The sequence below is a fragment of the Lepisosteus oculatus genome, chromosome 14 (assembly GCF_040954835.1).
Source record: "Lepisosteus oculatus isolate fLepOcu1 chromosome 14, fLepOcu1.hap2, whole genome shotgun sequence".
NCBI lineage: Eukaryota > Metazoa > Chordata > Actinopteri > Semionotiformes > Lepisosteidae > Lepisosteus > Lepisosteus oculatus.
Genome location: NC_090709.1, coordinates 47,083,965 through 47,096,664, shown reverse-complemented (window position 1 = coordinate 47,096,664; position 12,700 = coordinate 47,083,965). Strand labels below are relative to the sequence as shown.

Genomic DNA, 12,700 nt, shown 5'->3' with positions numbered 1-12,700 from the left:
TTTGGAAGGCGCCTGTACCACCAACGCACTCCCGAGAAGCACCTGCAAATTATCACAATCCTCTCTCTCACCTACAAAGTTATGGAGACACAGACATCCAATGAAAGCTCAAGGCTCCACTCAAGGCTTTATTCACTCAAGGCTCCACTCTTTTGTTGTGATGTCATTTTAATAAATATTAGCTTTGACAAGGTGTCATTTTTTCCTCTTAAAGTTAAAGTCTGCTCCTTTCTTCCTGGTATAGAAAGAACTAAAAGTAAATTATTCAGCTCTACCGCCTGTGTGCATTGACAAGACATCTCAAAAGGACATATTAAATAAGAACACGATCCTTCCTGTTACCATTCCTGTGGTTGGGGCGTTGTTTCACCCTTTTACGTTAAATCATCAGTACTGCTGTTTTTTCTATGCATAGTTTTATCAAGAGCACTTAAAAGATGCAAATAGGTTTCAAATAAAATAGAATTGAAGGACAGTCGAGTAAGGAGGTAGAAAAAAAGCACTCCCCCGTATGGGAATCAACCACCGTTTTGGATGCAAAAATAACAGATTAATTTGTGCCCAGCCTCTTGAAGCTTCGATGCGATTATTTTTCCTTCCTTATTTTTTCATTCCTTTGAATTTACTCTGTAGTAGAAGAAACGCGAAAGTGGGAAACTGCAGGCATTCTTCGTGAGTGGTGTGATCAGTGAGCATTTGCACATCTCTAAGTCTGTTCCATTAATTTTTTCATCGGGGATGTAGCTCAGTGGTAGAGCGCATGCTTCGCATGTATGAGGTCCCGGGTTCAATCCCTGGCATCTCCAGGTGCTTTATATTACAGTACTCACATTGCAATCTTCTGTTGAGTGAGAACTCTTTGCTCGTGTTCAGAGAGAGCCAGGTTTACACAATTAAATGCAGGCTCACTCGACGTGCTGCAGAGTTGCGCTGCTGTTTTAAATGTACCTCATTTAGTTCTGTTAAATCCTAAATTATTTGAACTAATTTAGTTAAGGAAAATGCAAAAGAGCATGACAAGTATTGATCGTATAAAATATCCATGGCACAACTCGAGAAAGTACTCAAGGACTACACATCGACTTTTGATGATTACAAGAGATTCAAGAAACACAACCGTCCGCACCTGGGTTTGGATCCTGAACGCTAGAGTTAAAAGAACATAAGCGACGTTTATGACCTATAAACTCTCTAAATTGTCTTATAGTTTATGAAATAAAACAATTTCTTAATAATTACTTACTGATGATAGACGATTTATTAAATTTTAACAAAATCACAATTACAAACTTTTTCGGTTAAACTGTTATTCACATACTCTAACGTAAATAAACGTTAGTGTCTTCCGGTGTGTGAGCCAATTTCTCCCAAAAATATTCGTTAGTCTGTCGGGAGGCTGTGCAGGGTGTGAAGAAATAGAATTTCTAAAAGACAGGCTCCCTAAGCTTAACATCAAGGCAGAAAAAATGCTGTTTTCTCTACAGAAATGCTCTTTACATTTCAGCACTGTTGCAACTCCCTTTATAAAGGGTGTGCACACATATACAACCAAGGCATTGAAAGATTTTTTTTTAATTATTGTTCCAAAAAATGTTCCATTTGTTTTCTTTTTAATGTTGTTGATTAAAAGATTTTATTAAATGAGAAAAAAATCTGAATGTGAAAAAAGGTCAAAATGCTATTGAAAAAAATCAGTAATGTGAGGAAAGATGGATTGTGGGAGCCCCTTAACTACCCATGTCATGCTGTATTTCTTACTCATTCTACTGGGAGTGGTGCCGTCGATTCTGGTTAAAGTCTGTCAGTGGTCATTCCAGACGGGTCAGGTATGACTGCTCCTCGGCACAAGAGACACGTGACTTGCGAGGATCCCGACAGTGTCGACCTTCTTTCGGAGCCCGGATAGCTCATTCGGTAAAGCATCAGCCTTTTAATCTGAGGTCCCAGGGTTCAAGTCCCTGTTCGGGCGGATGTGCTGTTCTTAAATCTATTGTGAATGTCATTCTAAATAGTCTTTTATCTTTCACTGTTCTAGCTGTACTGTGGTTATTTTAAATGTCCATTACTTGTATTTACAGTACTGTATTTAGTGTTTCATTTCACAAACTGAAAATGTTCAAGTAGATCTTGTCACTCTACTCCACGTAATCATCTAAATTAAATCACAGTAGAGTACAGAACACGCAGTGAGGAGCTCACACAGTGAGTACTCTTGAATACGACAAGAGGAAAGGCACACTGTACATCTGCAGAACATCACGTCTGAGTTTACAGTGAGAGCAGAGGTTGGAAGCGACGTAGTTTTTTAATACTCGCTCGCTGAACGATCTCTCAAGAAACCTCGGTTGAGATTTAACGGATGTCTAATAATCACGTTCAAAAAGATGACGATAAGTTTTTTTTTTAACTAGGTAGCCTTAATGGCAACACGGTGTGAGTAGATCTTAAAGCAGCTGCAGACAGAGTACCCGTAATGGCAAAACAGTGGTTTGAGTTCGGCTTTTCTTATTTCTTCTGCAGAACCAGTGGAATCGGAATATACTGATCCGCATAAGAAGCGCTTTCAGGTTCTGATCATTTTTATTGAGCGCTGCTCTAAGTACCACAGGTAAGATGGCTGTTGGTCTAAGGCGTTGTGTTCAGGTCGCAGTTAACCCTGGAGACGTTTGTTAAAATCTAACTGCTAATAAAGAGTTCTTTCTCCTTAGAGAAGAAACGATAGAAGCCTTAAGCGGGAAAAAAATCACAACATCTCGCATTTCACGTGTTTAATGTTAACTGTCTCAGTGGTTGCCTCGGTGATTGATGGCTCTTCTCTCTCGCAGGTTGACGGCAAACTTCTTCAGAGAGGGAGTCTCCCACGCACGGCTTTTCTTTATCAAGAGCTGAGACAACAGAAACAGACTTCAAACTGACATGAATTACTTCTTGAGCGTTTATGACCGTCTTTAAAAGCTGAGAGCAGGTGAAAAAGTCTTTGGAAATGAGGAAATGACTGCTGACAGTAAACAGAGCTGACGCTCAGCTGCGGACAAGTGCTCCTCGTTAGTATAGTGCTGAGTACCCACGCTTGTTGCGCGGGAGACTGGGGTACGTTTCTGTGACAGGGCGCTGGTTTAATTTTTTAACAACCTGACTTCACTTAAAAAGTGTGTACTGTGTACTACGTTTCGGACTAGTTACTGCGGTAGAATATGGAGATCATCTCCAGCTTTGAGCTCAACTGCAACAAGAAGTCCTGCTAAATGTAGTATAGTGAGTAGACATCGCGAGACAACAGAACGAGAGTAGAAGGCAGGGATATAGTGTAAGGGCGTGATCTGTGTAGTTAACAAAATAGTTAAAATAATATAAAAACTTCTCTAAATTTAGATACACAACATTATGGTGACCAGAGATGAGTGCTTGACGGACTCAAAGCGAGCAGAACACTGCAGATTTTAGTTCTCTTGCTGGTAGAAACGAACTTTTGAATTTTCGGACTTTTCGTTTAACTTGCGCCATGGAAGATATGGCAGCCGCGCCGAGAAGCTTTGCTTATGCCCGGCTTTTTCCACCGCTTCTACTGAACCTCGGAGCTCCGGATTTGTATACGGAATACAAGATATGGATGGAGTCGTACAGAGTTTTTTTAAATAGCCGGTGGATCTACAGAAGCTCAGGATGCCTTGAGACGTGCTACATTACTGCACTGTATCGGGGCTTCCGTGCAGCGGATTTTCGCCAACCTCCCTGGAGAAAAAGACTGTAGCTGCCTTAGACGCTTCCTTTACACCGCGGAGAAATGTGGTTTTGGAACGGCATAAATTTAGGCAGAGAACTTAGTCTCAGGACGAATCTGTTGATGCTTTTGTGACTGCACTAAGAGAACTGGCTAAATCTTGTGACTTTGGAGTATTGGAAACTGACATGTTAAGAGATCAACTTGTGGAAAAATGTGCACATAAGAGACTATACATTGCTGCAGGAAGAAGGGCTGACTTTAAAAAGAGCTCTTACAGTCGCTAGAATTCATGAAGCAGCTCAAGCAGAATCAAGAATGCTTTCTGACCACAGTGACAAAGTGACACTGAACGGGGCGCTCGCTCAAACTTTACAAACAAAAGCCGAGCAGCCGGACGCAGTCATGCTAGAGATATAGAAGAACAGGGGACGGCTGACATTACATGTTACAGGTGCGGACTAATAACGCACAAAGCAGATGAATGCGGAGCGTGAACAGCAAAATGTCTACACTGCAAGAAAACAGGACATTGTGCACATGTCTGCAGAACATCACGTCCGAGTTTAAGGACAAGTATCCCTTTTATTGTTGTTGCTGCCTCCGGTTTACATTTGGCGATGTAAACCAGATTCAGAAAAAAATAATTTGAACAACCTTATTCCCATGCTTACTCGAAGGCGCGGTGGCCAAGTGGTAAGGCGTCGGTCTCGTAAACCAAAGAGCGTGGGTTCAAGCCCCACCCGTGCCTGTTTCATTTGTCACCGCTTTCCTTTAGTTTCAAAGTCTTAAAAAAACTCGCAATGTAGGGATCTCAATAGTAAGAGAACATAACTTTCGCCAGTGATAAGTATTCTTCCATATCCTGCCTTGTTTTTTAGTCGACAAAGCTTATCTCTCTTTACACCCATCTTCCGAATGGTCGCCTCAGCATTGGGCAGGAACGTGTGCTTGGTACAGCCCCCGACTTCATGGTCTGATCACAAACAGATCTGGTGAGCCGTCAGTCCAGGTTGGAAGTAACGTTTGAAAGCACTAAAAATCTGACTTAGGAACGAGAAGACCGTGTTTTTTTATACGAGTAAACGATAAAATAATATACTGCCTGCAAGACTATGTCAAGTTCAAGTTCAAGTCCAAGTTTATTGTCATTATACTCATACACAGGTATATGGTATAACGAAATGCTATTTAGCTAGCTCTCGGACATAAGTAGTACAAAGAAAAAAACACAACATCAATACAATTGTATAACAAAAGAAAGACAACAGCCGATGTGCAAAAAACAACAACAGGCAGTGTAAAAAACAACAAAAAGGTAACAGGTTATGTGCAAAAACATGCATCAAAAGAATGAAATAAAAGGATAGAAATGATGGGGAGTGAGCTTTTGACATGTATGGTAGAGGTAGATTTTCAATGTGTGTTTGGGTTTTTGGTAAGAAAGAAGGCACTGTGAGGTTCAGATCACAGGTGAGAGGTGAGGAGAGAGTGAGAGAGGCTGGGAGTTTAATAGTTTGATAGTGCGGGGGTAAAAACTGTTTCTGAGTCTGGTAGTCCGGACCCGAATGCTCCGGTACCGTTTTCCATGTCATGCTAAACGCCATAAATTGTGTTCGTCCAGTCGTATCAATCGTTCTAAAGTTACGGAAAATCGGATGCGACTGGTGCAATCAGTACCATTTTTTTCAGGATAGTCAAGCGGTTTAAAACAGCAAATTCACAGCTTAGTGTCTTTTAAGCTTTGTGTTTCGATCTCCAAATAGAGGCACGGGTTCAAATCCCACTCCCGACAATCAGGCGTTTTACCCTGTCTTTTTTTTACCTGCCTTTACACTGTTTCAGTCTCGTTGTGCTCGCTGACAATCACAGTACGAGGAAAACGGAGAAACTGCTTAGCAAAAACATAACGGACAGAAAAAAGCTTCGTAAACACGTGAATGTGATTAGCAGCAGTAAGGTATGTATTCAAATGTTTAAGGCTGATTTATAACAGCAGCAGAAGAAAGGTGCAGCCTTTGTGAGAATTCGCGGGTTTTTATGCTGCTTGGACTTCTTTCAAGCCTATGAAGTGACCCCCGTTTTATTTTCATTTTCAAACTTCAGAGCCGAATAACAAAGAGGTTTCATGAGTGACAGCATTCCGTTCCAAATACCGTTTCCACGATGTATTCAGCGACGGGAATGAAATATTTTAGTGCTGGCTCAAATGCGAGGAATTTCAGAAAAACCTGGAAAAGCAACGCTTGCAGTAAATGACAAATGTAATGCGTGTAGTCAGCATGAACAGAACAACGCAAAGCTCTGTAAAAAGGATCTGAAGCCGCAATTACTCTTTTATCTCGGGCAGTTCATTCCGATACGTTTCCGCAGAATAAATAAAATGCCGAGCTCCAAACATGTTGTTGCCATTATTGTTACTCCTGCTACTGTAGTTTAAAGCTTTAATCAGTGGGTATGTAATGTTGTAAAAGGGCTGGACTACTTTGTTCAGTCCAAATTCCACTATGTGAATTTATGCTTTTTTAATATAAGCATTAACAATACAATGCGTGCTCAAAAACCCTTACTTATTAGCTTAAGAAACGGCAGTGTTTTGACAAAGTGTGGTATTCGAACAGAAAATGCTGAAGTGTTTAATACTTGCTTGTGAGCAGATCTCCCTCGATTTAGACAAACTCTTGTTCGGCTGATGATTTCAGATCAAAATCTGAATCAAGTGGAAAGAAAGCTGAATTACGCTGGGTACTGGGTATCACTGTTACGCCATCAGGTCATGCTAGGAGGATTGGGGGGATGAAATTGACACAGAGGGACCCAATGTGGGGGCTGAACCCACAGTTCTGAGATTAAGAGATTCTTGCTCTATGGACTGCGCCTATATAACTCTTGTGCTCCAGCAGTAATGTTTCTGGGTGTGGATGAACATGACATTATAGACTGACAGCAGGAACACGTGGCCCACAGGCAGTGACAGTTTCGCTATATTTGGCTGCAGTATATTGTGTTGAGAGCAGCATTAACTTTCCTGCAGAGATGGGAGTGCCTTTAATACAGCTCTTTCAATCGGACAGAGTAACAGGAACTGACCTAAAGTTTCGGCTGTGGATCCATCTCCACATGGGGGACAGTAAAATAGCGATGAAGTAATGTTTCTGGGTGTGGATGAACATGACATAATAGACTGCCAGCAGGAACACGTGGCCCACAGGCAGTGACAGTATCGCTATATTTGGCTGCAGTATATTGTGTTGAGAGCAGCAATAACTTTCCTGCAGAGATGGGAGTGCCTTTAATACAGCTCTTTCAATCGGACAGAGTAACAGGAACTGACCTAAAGTTTCAGCTGTGGATCTATCTCCACATGGGGGAAAGAGACAGTAAAATTGCGATGAAGAAACATAAAGATTTGTGCTCGCTGCAAAGTAGGAAAGAGGTGGTCAGACACATGAAACAGCTTGGTGATAATTTGCAATGACAATTTTATGTTATTTAGTACACGGATTTCTCTTCATGTTCCTTAAGATGTGTAATTTGTATGTTGGTTGTATGAGAACAGTTTCTCCTAAAGTCCTGTCAATTGACAGTGGAGAGCTAGCTGGTGCACATCTTCAAGAAGACTCTCTTTAAGGCGGTTACAAGTTTCTCGAACAAATCTGTGTCATATTTTTAAAATAGTTTAGCTAATGAGCAACGAGAGTACAAATAAATTCTCCCACCCTCCATTTGAAGATAAAACTCCATGTGCGAGTCAAAGTTTCCTTGAAGTTACTGATGTTCGTCATTATTGGACATTCCCAATGATATTGACTAAGAAGCTCAATTTTTACGTGTTGTAGTTCAACATGTGCAAAACATTCGTATCCCCTGCAAATATCGGCAAGGTCAGTGATATTCTCAACAATTTGTGCCATTGCAATTCGTGCGATTGGTGCCATACTTTTTCGAAATGTATACTGACATGCCAGGATCAGAGGGTCATATTTAAAAAACTGGTGCATTAAAATTTCTTGTACTTCAGGATTTTGATAGTCTGTTACATTGTCTTTCACACGGCGGTGTCAGAACTGTGAGACATTTTCATAATCGGGGGGAAGGCCGTAGCAATAAGCAGAAAGTGCAGTTACCTTTTCCCAGTGTAAGTCCGTGTTGTGGTGAGTTTTTAAAATTGGTTTGCGATTTTCTGAAATATATTCCATACAAAAATATAATTTGGACAGTCGCTATTTATTTGGAAATTCCTTTTCAGTGAAGATGTCTACAGTATTCCAGCCGGATTAGTACTGATCGAAGAGAGCCATCTACAGGCGAAAGGCGACATAACATCACAGCAGCACCATTTAAGGTGGAACGAAAAACACGCATAAGAAGCTGGTGAATAAGAAGCTACTGTAACTTCAGCCTCGTAGCAGACCCTTGGAGGCACGCTCAAAATAATCATCTTTCCAAGTACTTAAGAGTCATATTTAGATCGCTTTACTGCAATTTTATGTGATTGATGGGAGATGTGAAGCCATCGAGCCTGTACTGCACTTTCACATTGAAACTGAAGCCATTTCTCATGCTTTCTCTCAGTTTCGGGGCTGCAATTGAGTGTAAAGGAGGCGACTTGAAATTGAAACGTGTAATCACCTTACAGAGGGTCTTCACGACGGGGTGCGTCAGCTAGTTCTCCATTATTGTCAGTTTACTGGACTTCTGAAGAAACCTATCTACAGCGAAGATACAAACTGCACAGTTTAAGGCACATGAAGAGAAATCTGTTTGCTGATTGACTCAAAAAATGTCGATACAAATAATCTGCCAGGCTGATTTACTTGTCTGACCACCTCCCTCGGTTCCCCTTTGCTGTTAGCACAATTCTTTCAGTTTCTTTTCTTGTATTTTCCTTGCTATTTTAGTGTTCCCCATGTATAGATGGATCCAGAACCGAAACCGTTTTCACCCTGTGTTTCTGCAGCGTCAGTCTGTATGAGGAGCACGACTTGCACAGCTCCAGTGGCGCAATCGGTCAGCGCGCGGTACTTATACAGCAGTGCACAGCGGAGTCATGCCGAGGTTGTGAGTTCAAGCCTCACCTGGAGCAGTGTCCTTAGCTACTGAGAGCAACTTTCGAGTTTAGATAGTGTTAGGTATTTGATGGAGATAAATTAACATCAAACGAACAAGTAAAGATTTATTTCGAGTCACAATCGAAGAAGGCTCCACAGCTGAAACGTTGTGTTTACTTCTATTTTCAGCATGGAATAAACCTATACTTTTCCATTTGCAGCCCACGCATGCTGTGATGCAGCTCCCTACTTAAATTTCTATCAGCTGTGTACCTCCAGTTGACCTGTACATAAATATATGAGAGAGGTCTACTGAGACAAGAGGAGCACTGAAGACTTGATAAAGCTCTCGCATTAGATTCTGTGTTTATGTTGTTCCCCAGATTTGTTTTTAATGTTCTTTTTCTTTTGAAGTTGTTGCGTTTGGTTTTTTTTCTGATTGGTAGCTACAACGGGTCAGTTGCAACAAACTGGCTGCTGAAATTTGTCAGCAGCTCTGTAGCAAACCTGTTCTCAATTGCAACAAACCTAAAATAACAGCTGCTCCCCATTAGATGTTACTAAAGTAGGAGACTAAGCAGATGAAGTGGAACAATAGATTACATTGGAACTGTCCTGAATGTAGTGGAAATAATATCGTCATTAAGTAATGAACAATTGCTTTCCAGACACTACAATTATTCACAAGGAATTTTATCAATACTTATTTTATTAATAAAAGTGTAATATCTTAATAATCAACTTTAATGTTATCTTTATTAGTAGCTGTATTACAGGTAATGCATGCACAGACTTTATTATACTATAATGAATTTTCAGATATCCCGGGGAGAGAACTGAAATGAAGGAAATACATATTTAAAAGGGGTGTAAGTCTTAAATGTGTTCTGTCACATAGGGGTGTTAATTGAATAGATTTGTTGTAATATTATTTGACTCTACACTTGTGTTTCTCAGGAGACAGCATTAATATTGGGGATTTGCGGATACAGATAATAAGTTGTACTATACAGGCAAATGTATGGTTACCTTAATGAAAAAAAACTCTTATCATTACCCTTTTCAACATTATTATTTAAGACAGTCTTTCAGAACAGTATTCTCGTATTAGTGGCTATAGTCTAATCATAATGGTGGTGAAACAGGCGAAATGTGCGGAAAGAATTGGAGATGGAACAGGAGACTCATCCAGTCGATAGAAAGCTTGGGTAGGACTGCACTAACACCGTGCCAGTGCTTAGTAGCGTCATTTAAAAATAATACGTGGTTTAACAATATCAACTGCTCTTCTGTGAGCTCAGCTCCACTACTAGTAATACATTGCCCAAATTTTCAAATTAGATACATGTGTTTTCTACGTGTATGTAATAGGTACTTTTTTGTTTTAACTGATTTAAAATATAATCTTTATAAAACAGACAAAGGGGTTTATGTGTCGCGCTGAAATTCACACACAAGTAAGGAAAGATATCGCGCTTAGGAAGAAATCCAGAGTGGAGACGCCGGCGATTGAAAACAACCACATACAGCCTGTATGTGCTCTACCACTGAACAAACTTCCGACAACTACTGTATCTTTATCTGCAGCACTTTCTTTTAGGAAGAGTGAGGAGTCTACAAGCCTAGAAAATAAGACAACTAAGTGAACGACAAATTTTCACTTTTTGATTAAAGAACATAAAAAACAGCTTTCTTCCAGCCAAATTCAAACCAGAGAACAAAGAGTTCCCAGCTGTTTCCACTATATTCCTCCGCTCTTACAACTGAGTTATCGAAAACACAGGAAGCCCACCTTTTGTCTTACATAAAGCACAATGTAGTGCAGCGGTCCTATTTATTTAAAACCCAGTTCGAAATCAAATCTCATTCCCATAGTCCTGTTTAGTTTGAATTTAAGCAGTTGTAGCAGCAATGCTTGGTAATAAGACAGAATTAAGCGTTGCTGTACTTTCCTTAATGAGGCCCCATCTCACTCTCCATCTCTGTGGTTCAGCCACAGAGAAAGTATTCATGCAGGCTGATTTAAGATGTTTTCTTTTGATAAGGGACAGCTCCCAAACGGGGATGCACTTAGATAAGCCTGGCTATCATGATCAATGGTCATCCATTGGCGCCTATCTGTCTAGGGAGTGCCAAATGGACATCTGGACTGCATTCCTAAGTGTCAGGAGTATGTGACTCGTATCTCACCTTGATCAACCAATTAGAGACTGGCAGGGTGTGGTAACACCATGTGGGTCTCCAATGCCCGCCAAACTCTCAACCAATCAGAACACATCTGTGTCTTGGTCAAAAAGGGAGCGCAAGCTCAGATCAGGGCTCTCCTTGGCCATTTTCGCGCATCCTCAGAGACAATCACGTGACAAAGGCTGTTGTCTGCAAAGGGACTTGGACTTTGTTCTAAGCGCGGGGCCGAGGATCCTGTACGTACTCAGAATTCTACCAACGTGAACGCTCCGCTTGATCAACGGCAGCCCACAGTTGGACCCTCGTCGACAACCTGAATAGCTTATTCAGAAGCAGCGCTGGACCGGGAACGAACCAGCTTCTTCCTGGGCAAAAGAGTGACTTGTGAGGACTAGCCGTCACACTGCATAGAGTGCATAGTGCATAGAGACTTTCTACCAGCCAGCCGGACTGCTGGTAGATCCCCTCGGAGCAACGACTGCCCTGCGCGCCGCAGTCAGATTCCTCCGCCCGTCCTACTCCGAGCTGCACCTCGACTGGTTGGCCAGTAGCCAGAGGACGCCGGGACAACGCCCATTGGACAACCGCTGGGACTGAGGCTGCAACAGAGCCTGTCAGCTGGTTTGGTGTTTGTGTTGGGAAATTCCAAATCCATACACAGTGGATAAGTAAACCCCATGTTCTACATTGCGTCTTGAGAATTCAATTGTACCTCAACACAAGTTGTTATCAATTTAATTCATGAGTAATGTATTTACTTCCGAGTTTAGAGTAACAGTGGGTAATAACACTGATTAGCGATTTGGTAACCGAACGATATATATTGACATATATTCTCTGTTGTGTATCTCTTTGTGTTTGCATCTCTTCGAGATTATATACTTTGTATATTGATAACCCTCACAGTAAGGTCTGCTGCTCGTATCCAGGCAGACTAGTATATGTTTGGTGCACAATTTATATGAATAAATGTATCTCGTGTATTGAACCCGTGTGTGCGTTGTTAGTTGTTCTGACGATTGATTTTCTAAAAACCACAACGAACAACCTCGTGATTACTGCTACAATTAATAATTGTCTCAGTAAACCCATCAAACCTCTACACTTGTATAGTATAATTTATTATCTGTACCCGCAAATCCCCAATATTACTGCTGTCTCCTGAGAAACACAAGTGTAGAGTCAAATCATATGAAATAATACAACAAATCTATTCAATTAACACCCAGATGTGACAGAACACTTTTAAGACTTTAAGACCCCTTTAAATAAGTATTTCCTTAATTTCAGTTCTCTTCCCTCCATGGGATACCTGAAAATTCACTATAGCATAATAAAGGCTGTGCATGCATTACCTGTAATACAGCTACTAATAAAGATAACATTAAAGTTGATTATTAAGAAATCACGCTTTTATTAATAAAATATGTTTTGATAAAAGAAGTCTTAATAGAACCTAGGTAAATCCCTGTAGTAGTCTAACACCTACAAAAAAGAAAAAAAAAACAGAACAACTTCAAAACAAAGAGAAAAAGAACATTAAAAACAAATCTGGGTAACAACAAAAACACAGAAAAGTGAGTGCTTTTTCAAGTCTTCGGTACTCCATCGTGCTCCTCTCGTTTCAGTAGACCTCTCTCATATATTTGTGTATAGGTCTGCTGGAGGTCCATTGCTGATGGTAATTTAAGTAGGGAGCTGTGTCAGCATGTGTGGACTGCATAGGAACAAGTAAAATTTT

At 40.8% G+C, this 12,700-nt stretch overlaps 4 non-coding genes across 4 annotated transcripts; all 4 read left to right on the top strand.

The window, feature by feature from the left end:
• Positions 1–734: 734 nt before the first annotated feature.
• Positions 735–806, top strand: trnaa-cgc (transfer RNA alanine (anticodon CGC)). Its single transcript has one exon. It is a non-coding gene; the product is annotated as a tRNA-Ala (tRNA).
• Positions 807–1,896: 1,090 nt separating this feature from the next.
• trnak-uuu (transfer RNA lysine (anticodon UUU)) lies at positions 1,897–1,969 on the top strand. Its single transcript has one exon. It is a non-coding gene; the product is annotated as a tRNA-Lys (tRNA).
• Positions 1,970–4,400: 2,431 nt separating this feature from the next.
• On the top strand, positions 4,401–4,472 carry trnat-cgu (transfer RNA threonine (anticodon CGU)). Its single transcript has one exon. It is a non-coding gene; the product is annotated as a tRNA-Thr (tRNA).
• Positions 4,473–8,713: 4,241 nt separating this feature from the next.
• On the top strand, positions 8,714–8,807 carry trnai-uau (transfer RNA isoleucine (anticodon UAU)). The gene is made up of 2 exons: positions 8,714–8,751; positions 8,772–8,807. It is a non-coding gene; the product is annotated as a tRNA-Ile (tRNA).
• Positions 8,808–12,700: the final 3,893 nt, after the last annotated feature.